Consider the following 12,346-nt stretch of genomic DNA (forward strand, 5'->3'; position numbering starts at 1 on the left):
TGAATGTTTGCAGTTTCATTTAATTCATTTTGGCTTTGAATAGTTTTTGTTCTGTTTATACATTTATGGATATTTAATATTTGTATGTAAGGTGTAAAGTATCAATTTCTTTAAAAAAAAAAAATTGCAACATTTGAAGCAGTTTTTTCTAATAATTGATGCTTGGATTGTGTAAATATGTAGTTTACCGTGACAAGTAAAATTGATCTTTGTGAATGTTAGGAGAACATTTAGGATAATTGCACTTCAAAACTGTCTCGGTTTTTAAAGAAGACAAGATGTGTAGAAAAATCTTTTATTAAAAATTCACTAGGAAAGTAGAGGGGAGAGTGTAGCAGGGACATGGCATCACTGCTGCTCTGCCTAAAACTTTTATGTTTCCATCTACAAAGCTTTTCTTTGCACACAGAGAACTTGAAGCATTTGTGTTACCAAGAGAGTGCTGAATTGAGAATACATTAAAGAGGGTTCGCTGTCATTGCATTCAACTGAAAAACTCGTCTTTAGATTTGGTACCATGATTCTACAATTTTGATTCTTTAAAATAAAGAAATTCAAAATCTTTTAAAATATTTGAAAAGCTTTTAAATATCATTTAAACTCTTTTAGGTAGACTGAAATCCTTGAAAGTGTGAGTTTTTGTGAATTGGGAAGGTCTGTCATAATTGACTTTGCTTGTTGGATTTCATTTAGCATTTTTTATGCTGGTATGGCCCCCAAATATACATATCTCCTTACAAAGAACCCATAAAATGTAAAGACAGCTATATATTTTCATATACAGACATAAAGACAAATAAGAATATATGTGAGAAATATTATCTGGAAAATACAAAAGTAAAACAATTGACACTTTATCATTGTTTAACTGTTTTATTTATTTTGAACTTTTTATTATCTTCTTTAACTTTTAATTAGAAAACCATCTATGTGCCGTTGCTTTAAGTATCCAGGCATCCAAAAAAAAAAATTCTAATAGGGTAAGAATTATTCGCAAAGAACCATCAAAATTTTATTTTCGGGGGTGTGAAGTGATTCATGGCACCATAATTATCGTATTTGCGTTTAAATCAAACGCGTCTACAGAAATGAAGAAAAGCCAGTAAGCAATAACATAGTCAAACAATCACAGGCAGAGAGAGAAAACTTGGAAGAAAAAACAACAACAACATCAACAACAGAAAGCTTGTTCCTGCTCATATTCCTTAATAGGGAGCATCTGCTTGGAACAGGCTTATCGGCTTCTTCCGTGGAGGCCTTGAACACTGATTAATATTTAATATGCAAACAGTGTGGGGCCTCAGCTGCAACCTGTGACTGTCTCTACGAAGAGCATCTAGAGACACACAGAGACCAGATTTGGAGAAAAATAGCTGGTCTCTGGAGAACTCATTTCAGCTATTCCATTCTGTATCAGATGCTCTAAAACAGGTGATTATTTTGAGAGGTGAAAATCATCTCTGAAAAGCACAGCAGGAGCCATAAAACCTTTTCTTCCCAGTCAAACCATCAAATCACAGGAAGTATTCTTTCACTAACACATTCTAATATTGCATAAACTTAAGTGTAACTTATTCCTTTGATGGCAAAGCTGAATTTTCAGCATCATTATCCCAGTCTTCAGTGTCACATGATCATTCAGAAATAATTTTAATTGAATATTTTTTAAACAGTAGGAATAAATAATTTTATTCACCAATTCTGCATTAAATTGATCAAAAGTGACAGTAAATACATTTACACTTAAATTTTTTTTTAATTCTGTTTCTTTTGAATTTTCATACACAAACACACACACCCACCCACCCACCCACACACACACACACACACACACACACATACAGTATGTAATGATCTGCACAGAGAAAGTTTCATTTATTCTTGTTAATATTCTTGTTAACATCCTGTAACATCGAACTGCATGGTCCCACATTTCCTCAGTTTGATTTTGAAGCAAGTTGCTGATCTCTATATGACCCTGGCTCAGATTTACTGTATACTGCCTGCATGCACGCCTGGGATAAAACTCATTTAGTATCAGTCCTGATGCACTGAATCAGTATGCACACATTTTCATTCAAACAGAGGAACTCTACAGGAAGTAATCTGTACAGTATTTTCCCACACAGTACATCCAAATTGTTGAATCACCTGTGGGAGTTAGAGTACATGAACATGGCAGGTTAGGTCAGTAATATACGTGGGCTGTGCTTTAATTTTACAGTGGTTTCTGCTGTCTTACTGAAAGTAATTTCACAGCATTTTAAATGTTACTATAACTGTACTGCCAAAATCTGCAAACTTTGCAATCCTGTAATGTAGGCCTGTCTTAATTCAATAGCTCAAGATATATAGGGGTGGTATAATAGCTGATTAGAAATTAACGTAGAATTTTAATGTGCAGTATTTTTGCTCTTCGTTTTATTAATTAAACTGCACCATCATCCCTTCCAAAACTAAATTCATCTCTCTTCTTGCATTAGGGTGACAGAACAGTTGGAATGATAATAAGGTGCAAATTCCGAAGAAGGGCAATGCATGTGTCACCTTTTGAAGATGCTATATTGACAGAGGAATCTAATGTGGCTGCTAAGCACCAGCCCGCAAACATCCTCTCATCAATTTCTCACGCACATGTCATTCGAAAGATGTATAATGTTTTTATTTTCTTTTGTAGAATATCAAATTGAAAGATTATTAGAATATCTAAGTTATTTTTTTCCTATACAGTGAAAGTGAAGAGGGGCCAGGAGCCTTCAAGATGGTAAAAGAAAAAAAACAAAAAAAAAACAACGTATCAAGTAAACATCACAGTTTCAACACTTCAAGTAAAGTAGAGTCTTCTGAATACAGGAACAAACTGAGTTTAAGTCCATGTTCACTACAAAGACTTGTTCAATATTAATTGAATCACAAGTACATTTTTTCCTGAATTCAGCATTGTTTTTGGTTTCCAAGGCTTTAATAAAAACTTCAGATTATTAAATAGTGATTTTGGCTAAAAGTCTTAATAATGACACACTATATATAATTACGATAAATACAATTAAATACAATACAAAGTTATAATTATGACATAAAAAGATGAAACTGAGATACAAAGTATTATTTATGAGATAAAAGACATGCTTTTATGTCATAATTTTGACTTTATTTAATCTCATTATGATTTTTTATTTTTATTTTTTTTTTTGTGGCAGAAATAGGCTTCCATTTTATAACTGAAGAGAAAAATATTTTAGAAAATACATACAAAGGCTCATCCATAAACCCATCCATAAAAAAATACCCTTCTGTATCCGTTCCACCTCTTATGTAAAATACATTTAAGACAGCACTTTGCAATGCCTTAGACAGTAAAAGCATCTCTTCTTTGATTCTGTGTTTGTGTTGCTATAGACACAGAGTCTAATGTCCACTGACAGAATGGTTAATTGCATCTCAGTGGCATAACAAATTCTGAAGGATGAGTCTTTACTGGCTTAAGGAAAGTAAATACAGTATAGGACCAACATGTCATTCAGTGTTAGAGACTGGATTAGAAATACCAGTAAATTTTCACGTCTAAAATAAAAATGTATACTAATTTTGCCAATTATATTAATACCCAGAATCCATTTAGATATAATATTTTTCCCTTGGACATTCCACTATTGTAAAAACCTACTTCAAAGGTAATTTTCAGCTATTCAAATGAAGATACTTTTTTTTTTTTATATACACATTTTTTAAAATTCCATAGGCCTTTATATTATTCTCTTTCTTATTCTCTTCTCCTGATTCCTGAACTTTTTTTCCCTCTTAAACAAGAGACTATAATGGAAATGTTGATTTCATATTAGTCTCCCTGGAGTCAATGTGTCTTCATTGCTCTGGTGATCAATACCTCTCTGCATGTGTTTGGATGGTATTATAACTCCGCATAAATACAGCGTTTATATAACACCATTTGCTAATGTACATGATCATGTGGGGATTTACATAATTATTTACTGTCAAATGTAAAGATGTTTCTGAATCTCTTATTGTGTATTTAATCCTATTTTCATGTTCGGCCATCTGCAGTGCTGCTTATCAATGAAGACAAATGATACACATAGGAATGCTATGGTGGATACATGGCTTCAGGCCATCCGAGACTGTGGTATAAGATGGATGTCAGTGGATGCTAGAGTTAAGCTGTGATCTACAGCCGGGGTGTCTTTTTTCCAGATCAGAAAACAACTAATGCAGAAAGGTCTCATTAGCTATCAGTCTATGTCCTGACCTGCACAACCGTGACATACCAAACAGAGATACAGAGAGGAAGATTAAAGGATCGGGTGAGGCAAGGAGGATTGCTTTTACTTTAGAGGATTCATGGCTGTTTTATCTGTCCGGACTATCATTCTTAAGTCTTTGTTAAAGTCAGCAAGTGAGGTTGTACTCTCATTAATCTGCAGATCATCGAAATAGATTTTTGAACACCTTATTATGGCACTATGGGAGAATTTACAGTGCTTTCTGTTAAAAAAAATTAAAAACCTCTAAAATAAATTGTGTTCAAATGTTAAATAAGTTACCACATAAATTCTAAATTATAAGTGAACGAATGTAAAGCAGTCAACTGGAACAAGCCCAGATCATCAGTCTATAGCTGTCAATTTCTGTTTTGGACACCAAGTCATTCTGCACAGATTGTTTTATTGTTTATTTTCCATATTCCATTTACCATGTTATAATACTTTTACTTATTCCTGATTAATTTACAGAGAGAACTAGTAAACCACTGATTCCTCTGAAACTGATACGGTGATTTGCAGCATTTTAAAACATTATGTGCCGATATTAATCTATGACCAACACGGACCCAAAAATGAAAAATAAATCTAAAATGAAATAAATAGTTTTAAATGTAACAAGTGAATTTATGTATTTTGGTATTCTAATGTAAACAAATATAGTAAATATATTTTCAAAACATTATATATTTACTGATTCTGTTTCATTTGATATATACTGTATTCTATTTACAGTATCTAAATTAAAAATAAATTATTGCTGTTTTAAAAAAATTTCAGGATCAGAATATCAGCAAATGTACTGAACATCAACCAACTAGATAAATTCAAACAATCTCTGATATTTTGCATCCCTACAAAACTTTGACCGTCCTTGACAGCATGACGCAGAAACATTTTCTCAACCATTGGTGATAATTTGACACACGAATGCTACTTTAAATGGGCCAGTGGTAAAAACAGTGGCACCAAAATGACACTCATTTGCCGCTAGTTTCCGAACCTTTTCATGGACAAGAATTAGACCATTTGATAGCCTCATACCAGACAGAAAAGCTAAATCAGTACCTCTTCTGTGTTTATTGGCTTTTACAACATGAACTAAACCCTGAACAAACCTAAAAAAAAAAAAAAAAAAGCCCTCATGGACATGTCATAACACTCCATGGAATCGGGCATTCATTATTCCCTCTTATTGCGATGGATGAGAGCTCCACTGTAATGCAATCAGTCTAGAGGGGCAACCGAAATGAGAACTGTGAGCGATGGAGCTCCTGTAGGCTACTTAGAAGACTGCAGATCTTTAGAGGCCATCATCCATTTATTCACTTTTAGATTTCTGCGTGTGGACGTGAGTGGAATGCTTGATTCTGGATCATTCCAGAAGGTTCATTTAGCTTCTCAGCAGCATATGCTACAGTACGACTGAAAATACACAGAAACCTCAATATAGGAGGTTTCAGTAGGGCTACTGTAACTGTGAGCAAGTTCACCATTGTTATCTTTGCTTCCTTTAACTGTGTCTAAGGAGAGATAAGAAGCTGCTGATCTCAGGTGGAGACACTCTGGCATGTGGCTCTGTCTTAATGAGGTGAAATCCAATAGTTTGCTTTGTAATGACTGGGGGTCAGCCTAAAAGACCCACGCCTGTGGGCTAATCTGTAAGTATTTTCCAGGTGGGAGGATTGAAAATTGTTTTGTGTCCATGGTGTGCCCTGTCTAGGCTTTATCTCTATACAAAGTTGAACCCGCTCAGGAAGCGGGTGGCAAAAAATGTAGCCGCCGGGTTTAGAGGTTGTTTTAAATGTTAATTAGAATGGGCGGTATGTAGACGGAGGTCTCAGATGAAGCTTAAAATTGTCTATAACAGCTCGACAAATGATCAAGGTAAGGAGTATTCCTGTGAAGTGATGTAACATGGAGAGTGGACAGAAGATTATGCTAAAGTTAACGTGCAGCAGCTTTTCAAACCAAAGAGCAAAAGTGTGTACAGCCTGTGTTTGTGTGAATGTGGGTGCATCTATTAAGTAGAAAACAGAACATGGAATTCACACATTCAAATCATTGGGATGCTATTTATAGTTGCTAACTGATCTTTTTGCTTCAGCATTAAGCTTCTTATCAAAGCAAAAATTGTAGGCTGCCATTATCATTTCACACATAAATATTACTTTAAGTCACACAAATGTGGATTCACAATTAAACATCTAGTATCGACTGATATAATATCCAGTAATGAAAATACAAAAATAAAAAGATAAAAAAAAGTTAAAAAAAAAAAAAAAAAAAATCAAAGACACTATTTCATTGAATACATTAAAGAATTATTTCTATTTTAACTGTTCTTTTGAACTTTGTCTTTATCATGAAAGTAATGTGTAATGCAAAAGAAACCGTGCACCATTTTTTTCCCCAATAAATTAATGAATTACATTTTGAAATATATTCGAATAAAATATAGCTATTAAATAGTTTTTAGTATTTCACAATGTTACTCAGTAAACTTTATTTTGATCAAGTAAATGCAGCCTTGGTGAGTATAAGAGACTATTTTCAAACATAAAAAAAAAAAGAGACCGACACCAAACTTTACCCAGCCTTATCATTAAACCAAACTGTCATGTAATCCTTACTGCATTTGTACATTTTCATTACAACATGTTCATAAAGCCTGTTCAAAATATGTTCATTTTCCCTGTAAGAAATGTTTGCCCACAATGCAGGTGATTTCAGGTTTTTATGATCCTTGAGGATAAATATGAACCTGCAATGCAGCTGCAACTGACTGACTTCAAACCCACTCTGCTTTTGCTGTTGATGATAGCCTGCAGGCTGGATACACTGAACTCAGTATATTTTGTGCCTGAGGGAATGAAATCTGACAGCGTGAGCCCAGAAGGATATCTAGCAGCACACTCAATCTCACACACTAGTGTTAACAGCTCCTGTCACCAGGAAAGATGAGGCATAAAGGCCCAAGTGACTCAGTTTGTAGATTCGTGTGATGGCAGAATCACTCTCTCTGTCAAACAGTCCTGTATTTACTAGGATGTACCACCAGAGGGAGTAGATACATAAGTATCAAAATCAAACTTGGTAAACCAAAACAAAGATTTACTTTAGTCATAGTCAGGCTTGCATTGAAAATCTGTATCTACAGAACTCAGAATTGTCAGTTGTTTATTAAATGTTTTGAATAGTTTTATGGTTTTAGCAGTTTAGCCCAATAAGCATGTAGGCTTACTCGGTTTGCTTTTAACTTGTTTTATTACATATAAGTGAATTACGCAGATTTCGCAATAACAATGCAATAATTTCTGCAGGTTCCAACTTGCATAGTTATATCTTTTTAATGATGCATTAGAGGTGGATATGGAGGAAACAAAGCAGAGAAAGTATAAAAACAGATATGAGGCATCAGAAACTAAAGAAACTGAAGGAAAGGGTAATACAGTGGAGAGAAAGACAGGAACTGATTAAAAACTATCTGATCAAGACCTCAGGCATTTTTCTCTGACTGCAGACTTTGGCTATATGCTGCAGTTTCAAGCATCTAAATTTATCCTTGAAGAAAAATGAACAGTTGAGCTTAAAAGTAGGGGAGGTACTATCCATTGCCTCCAGCGATCTGTCATTCACATGAGAACTCAATTCTCAAGCGATTAGCATTCAAAAACGATTGCAATCAATTCCATTGAGAATTCAAAATCAAGTCCTGTTTTGGAGTTTTTCTCGTTCAAGAAGCTGTCAGATATACACATCACAATAAAGGAGAAAGCATTGCAACTTTAGTTTCAATAACTATTTTATAGTGATTTATCTCTAAATTGTTAGTAAGAAGTTGCCTACACTGTCACTGGTCATAGCGTAGAATACATACAATAACACATAAATTTGTCCCCCACCCTTTCCTCGGGCAAGTTACAGATAGGTTAAAGAGTTGGTGTGAATAATTTTATATTTAAATTCAAAGAAACAGGATAGTCATTTGCATGACATGATATTTTATTTGTATCCAGAATGAGGTGATGTGAACTTTAAAAAAAAAAATGTAATACTTCCAACAACAACAACACAAATGTGTATTCAGTAACAGAAAAACAAAATGTTCATATTATACTCTAAACTACATACCACATAATACATTTAAGATATAGAATAAAATACATGTATTGATAAAAGAGAGAAAAAAAAAGGTAATTTACATTACAGAGCGCTGAACATTGTCATGCAGTGTCTGTTTCATTCATACTCGAAGCCAGAGGGCGCTCTCCCTCAGAGAGACCAAGATAGACTCATAGAAGTAATCATTTATCACTTGCCAGGTAATCCAGCATCCAGCTAGATACAAGCTGTTCTTATTCAGATATTCATATCTTCTGGGATTATCCTCACACAAAGCTATTTTGGATTTCAATTTCTCTTTTTTTTTAAGGATGTACTGTTTGACTTCTTTAATATACAAAGAGATAAAATGAATGAATACTTTATTATTAACCTGTTATTACTTCTTGCAAAATTTCATATTCACCGAAGTAAATTCACTTATCAAAATCCTTTATTTATTCATTTTTTTTAAAAGAGGGTCAACAGTATAGTCAGACTATTTCATCTTACAAGAATCGTAAAGCTTATAAAACAGTACATTTGTTTCATCTTTTTAAATTTGTTTTGTTAAAGCTTTGTATTGTATTATTTAATCAATTATTGTGATATGTGTAAATGGTGCTTCCTGTTCTAGTTAACTCCAGGTATGACCGGTGTCTGAAGCATGTGTGAAACAACGGCAATATATTTGTCCACCTGGCCCATTACGTCATAGGCGGGGTACCCAGAAGTATAAAAGGGCACCTGCTGTATACGTCATCCTCTTTTGCTCTTTTGCTTTGTCTTCAGGAGCCGTCTGTTGTTTGCAAAGTTTGTAGTTCCGGGAAGAAGGAGGCGGGAGCCTATCACTGTATAAGCTGAATAAAAAGCAGAAATTTTTTGATTAATGAAACATGAAGACATTAAACATACGACTGTGACAATATAGCTTATGGTTTATGTGTGTTTTTAAGTAATCTCCAGGAAATAAACTATATGAAAAATGCAGTGCTGATTGAAACAACATTTATTACAGTCTAGAAACTCTACAAAAACTGTAAAAATGGGAAAAGTGTTTGTAGTATATAAACAAATCACAAAATTGTCATTAGAAAAATATTATAGAATACTAATTATTGGTTATTGTCCAACCATACAGTTGGCAGCAATCGTAATACAAGTAACGATTGAGTGTTTAAATATTTAAAGAACATTATTTCATTAGAATGCCAAGTTGGAAACGGATCACGATACTGTAGTAAAATAAATTTCAATGACTCATATAATTTATTTGAAATACTTACAATACTTCAAATACTTACACACACACATAAACAGTGCGAGAGAGAGAGAGAGAGAGAGAGAGAGAATTGCATTGTATCCTTTATTTTTATAGCTTAAGGAATTAGTAACACATAAAGGAGAATTCTATGAACTACTAAAGAATTTTATTTTTACTTTGAAGTTGACTTTTATTTGAAGTTGGAGGCAATTGTAACAAGTTAAGAAATAAACATTTTATGCTTAAATTGATTGTAAAATTAAATCAGTTTTTGTTTTATTTGTTTTAGCCATTTGTATGAGTGGAACAAAGGTGAAAGCTATAATTATTTAAATATTTATTGCAATTATAAGTATTATATAAATTATGAGTCCACTCTTATCTGAGGAGTTTTCTTTTTTTTGTGTTACGGTTTCCCACAAAATGACAATTTTATATTCTACAATATGATCAATATTAAGTTTTAAATTTAGAAATATGATTTAATTGTAATTCTTTCTTGTTGTAAATATTTTGATATACTGTTGGCACATGTGTATGTTTCCTACATACCCAGGTTGCCCACTATATCAAAAAATTACAGATAGATTTATTCTAAATGCGTAACTTAAGAAAAAAGGTGAAATAAAACTCCAACTGACCCTAGTCTCCCCTTCTGATATAATGACCTAAATGTATTTATTCCATTTCCAAACTAATTAATCTGCTGAGCTGCTAATCAGCTTAAGAGCCGGTAGAGACAGTTACCAAGAGTCTGAGCAGACACACGTTCAGTTTAAAAAAGCCAGATAATTCCCAATAGACAGAGTATTTGAGGATGATGATAAGTATATAATCAAGACCATCATTAATATGTTTTCATTTATTACTCTGAACAAGGGTGAGATCATACAATCATGTTTTGGCAGAAGGAACAGCCTGTGTATATTTGCATGCACATTTTATCAAAGATGAGGTTATCTGTTTTAAGTTATAGACCATGGTCAGGTGTGGGATAAGGGTTTAGACCAAGCAAACAACCGATTTACCCTCCCCTAAAATGCCTGAAAGACCGAGTTTATAGAAGAATATTTGTTGTCAACTTCAATAGATTAGGAATTGGTCACACCTGATAAGAGCAAGGCTTTAAATGTTGATGGGATCTGATCCAAAACAACCCAGGTATAGATCATCCAGATCTGAAGTTCAGCTTTCCAGCTCAGGGCACCAATCCTGGCAACTCACCAGTCAGGAACGTCATGTCCACCTTAAAAGTCCAGACACCTTCAACATGTTCACATTCCATACTTATGATTCATTGTCTATAACAGGGACAGATAAATCTAAAATGTGATGGATAGCATCATGATTTAGTGTTTTTTTGCTCTTTTATTGCACATCAGAGACAGAATAGGATCTTTTTTTTTTCAGTTGCACTGTGTCAGGAATGGCTATAAAGAACCCAAATACCAAACTTGTGATGGTGAGTATTAGCACAGAACATTGAGGCAGTATTGTCTGTTTTGCAGGCTGTCTAAGTAACTGTGGTTTCTGCACAAGGTGTTTAATGTAGGGGAGACGGGGGGAGAAGGATCTGAAGAGGGTTAATACTCCACATATGGCTGGCTTGGCAAGCAAGGAACAGGTTTGCTTAAGAGATTAAAAGAAATTATTTTATTTTAACTCACTTGGGTCACCTTTGGAATAGAGACCAACCAAGGTATGCCTGTGTGTGATTAATGTTGAGAATTTAAAATATATTTAACAGCTAATTATTATGCATGTAAACAAATCACATAAGCAGTGTATCCTTAATGTAATTTTTAACACTACAAATGGAAAATAAAAAGTTAGCATGCTCAAACATGGGTGGTGATGTTACTTTTAGACCATTCATCTTAAAACAAAAAACAAAAACATTACTAAATTAAATATTAACCAGATTTTTGAAGACTTTCAATTATATATAAGCATATTTGCTGAATGTTGATGGTATATGAGAAAGTAGCAAATGCCTTTCTGTTACTAATAACAGAACCATGAAGACAAAAAAAAAAAAAGTATAAAAAAGGTATTATACTGATTTTTTTTTTTTGTCTTTATGGTTCTATTAGACAGGACTATTAAATAAAGACAGGTAACTAATGAAGATGGAAAACGTCAGATTGTCATGTAAAACGAGTGAGGAGGATGGGTAGGGCAGGTTGGGGAAATGCCTGCATGTCTAAAGCAGGTGAAACACAATGAAGTTGCTGGTTGTAATATATAGGACATGGAGAACACAACATTGTATATGTGTGTGTGTGTGTGTGTGGAATAGCATGTCTGTTGTTTGTTTTTTGTTGCATGACACAAAGCTGTGTGTACTCAAAATATGTCATGTTGGCTTTGAAAGAGGATATACCATGTTCTTACAACGCAATTCAATAAGTTTCAGTAAACCTTGAGGCCAGAAAGGAGACAAAAACTTAGTGCGTCAACGACTGTCACCAGGCCCTTTATGTGTCTCTGCAGCGCACGCAAGGTGAAGCGCTTAGGACGTCAGTCAAGCGTTCAGATAAGATATTTTAAAGAAACTAAATAGTTTTGCGTTATATTATAGGAACAATTACAGATTATACATGAAATATACATGTCAACGATATCAAAATGAGTTCAAGTGAATTGCCTGACGCTTTGTTTTTGGAGGACTGCCAACAGCGCGTCTGAGCCCATGTCT

Source organism: Carassius auratus, chromosome 36 (assembly GCF_003368295.1).
Source record: "Carassius auratus strain Wakin chromosome 36, ASM336829v1, whole genome shotgun sequence".
Lineage (NCBI taxonomy): Eukaryota > Metazoa > Chordata > Actinopteri > Cypriniformes > Cyprinidae > Carassius > Carassius auratus.